Raw genomic sequence first — 2845 nt, forward strand, 5'->3', positions numbered from 1 at the left:
CATTAGGGGGTAAATATGTTGCTCTTGCCCCACTTTTAAGCTAAGGTAACATTTTCTTAAAGATAGGTTTTTCCACGTTGCCTTAGGGGTCTAAGGTAACATATTTGGTGCCTAAGGCAACATCGTATTTTAACTTGTTTATATGTTGTCTTAGCTTGCTAATGCAACAGAAGGAGAGATCAGTTGTAACTTGTTTTTTACGTTACCTTAGAGTTTTAAAATGTTTTTAAAAAGTGGGCCTTACAATGGGACCCACTAGCTGACATGGCAAGTGTGGGGCCCACAATGCTGAGTTGTCTTGATGATGTGGCAAGTGGGCCCATAGAACCTAATGTAACACTTTGAAAATTTGTTTTAACAATATAACTAGCCTGATAAAATGTTTTAAACATAATATGGTAACAGTTTAGGAGGCTATCGTAACACTTTAGCACAAATAAATTGAAATGCTTATTATGTAAACTGAAAAATCCTAATTATAGAATTTCATAACTGCAAAATAATGCATCCAACCCAAACATTAAACATCCAAATATACAACCAAATTAAACGTCCAAACTAACTATAAACCAGTTCACATTTTTTACTTAACAACAGCCCAAGATTATAAATTTTAAAAAGTACTACTAGAAGCTAATGCTTGAATTTGCTTCACTTTCTCCTCGACTCCACCATCCCGGCATTTTCCTTTTATACAGGTGAAGCTTTCTCTTGTAAGTCTTCTTTTTTCCCTGAAATATTAACTAAGTTATTTGCAAGAAAGAAATCGAACCAGCAAATTTTGAATACCATATCAAAAGGCCTGTAATAATTCTAGAATTATCGAGCTACAGCAGAAAGTACACTACCCTCAAGCATATAAATACCGAAAGGCAAAATTGAACATAACATTAAACTCGAAATATCGAGCTCTAGCTAGAAGACACCAACACAATAACACTCAAAGTCAATATATGTTGTATATGTATTGTGTGTGTATAATTATAAGCAATTAATAAACCCCATACTTAGTGTTATAAGCAGGGTTGTTAGAGTCTGGATTCTCCTTCAAGTACTGCCAAAACAAACACAGAAATTATATGTGAAAATTGTGAATGTAGGTAAATTGAATTGAAATTCAGTGTAAATGATTGACCTTGTGATTATAATTGCATATGTTTCATAACTCCTGCCAATAGAAACCACAGCAGCTTCAGGTAATAATCTCACATCAACATTTCTGTGATTCAACACCACAGGACTAGTACCACCGCCGTTAACAAAAAATCCCTGAAATTCTTGACAATTGGGATACACATAGATATGCAGATTAATATGAAGTTTAATATTCTACAAACTTATTCTACAAACTAGTACCAAATTGATTTTAACAATCTTGACAATTCTTGACACCACAGATATATATAGATATAAGATATGCAGATTAATATGAAGTTTACTGGGATACACATACTTGACCCTTTAGTAAAAACTTTGCAACTAGGTTCTGTTAAAACTTATGCAGTATATAAGCATGTTGGCGATCATGAGAGAGGTTTTATGGCTATAATTTTTATATAAGTGTTTCTTCTATAATATAGTTCTGTACTTTTATGTGTCATGGAATCATTAATCTCACATCTACTAGCAAATTGATGATGCAGCTATATCATGACTGTTGTTTTTGTAATATGTTGCTGCTAGTGTCTGAGCAGTAGTAATAATAAATTATAGACATGTTACATTAACTTGGTTTTATTCTTTTATAGTATAACAAAGGAAAGTCTCTTGGACTGTTATTAAAAATATAGAGACTAATAATATAGCTAGTTGTTAAAGTAATTAATTACAAAAGTATACAATAACTGAACCATGCAAAAGGAACAAGCTGCAACGGTGAGGCAGCCTACAGCCCAGCCTAGACAGAGTGATAAACAGAACACGTAGAAAGAAGTATAGATATACATATCTAGCTTATTTAGATTTATCTGCTATATAAACTTAAATAAGGAAAAGGGGACACATTTGGTTAACCTACAAACAAAGAACTGAGATATAAGCAAACATGCTGAATGTTTTTACATTAAAATCAGGCAGCTCTGACATAAGTGTCAATGAATACCTTGAGAAGAAGAGCATCACAAGTTTTTTCTTTGATTGCTTTCTTTACTCTCTGTGCAAGGGAAGAATAAAAATGGATCACTACTCAAACAAGAGAGTATTTATGATAAACTACGTAGATTGTCAATCCAAAGAAGCATGTGCAAACTTTTTAAAATAGTCACCATCATTCCACAAATAAGATCCCTGCAAATAAGCAACAGCTCACCTCGGATGATTGTAATAAACTTTTTGGCTGACAAATCAACCATTATTGTCTGTGACTACAACAATAAAAATGCCCAGACCAATAACAATCCCTGCAAATAAACTTTTTGTAATAATTTAGATGTACCCATACAAAATAAACGAATAAAAAGCAAATCAAATATGACCGTTCTCACAGCACACTGGAAGATGGTATGCTTTCTAACAAATCAACACACCAGAGTATTACACACACTTCACCACCGAACTATATGAACTTAAACCAGGACAAAAAAACTCCCTCACATTTGTTAACAATCAATAGATCTGCTCAGTTCAATCTATTAAGTGACTACATCAAAAGTTCCAAACACATAATAAAACAATCATCAGATATTATATAGTAATTATCACCACAGCCCGCTTGGTTATATCACTTATATAACAAAAGAAAATAGATATAAGTATACTAATTCTACCATTCCTAATGAGGCAGTTAACATTGACACAAATTAATAGGAAAAAAAATTAAGAGGCTGACTAAAGCATCACAAAATCA

General features: G+C 32.7%; 1 long non-coding RNA gene across 1 annotated transcript; it reads right to left on the minus strand.

Moving 5' to 3' along the window:
* Window positions 1–520: 520 nt before the first annotated feature.
* Window positions 521–2387, minus strand: LOC141702028 (uncharacterized). The gene is made up of 5 exons (XR_012566982.1): window positions 2309–2387; window positions 2102–2152; window positions 1136–1269; window positions 1008–1054; window positions 521–731 (listed from the first exon to the last, which is right to left on the minus strand). It is a non-coding gene; the product is annotated as an uncharacterized LOC141702028 (long non-coding RNA).
* Window positions 2388–2845: the final 458 nt, after the last annotated feature.

Source organism: Apium graveolens, unplaced genomic scaffold (assembly GCF_009905375.1).
Source record: "Apium graveolens cultivar Ventura unplaced genomic scaffold, ASM990537v1 ctg4529, whole genome shotgun sequence".
Taxonomy (NCBI): Eukaryota; Viridiplantae; Streptophyta; class Magnoliopsida; order Apiales; family Apiaceae; genus Apium; species Apium graveolens.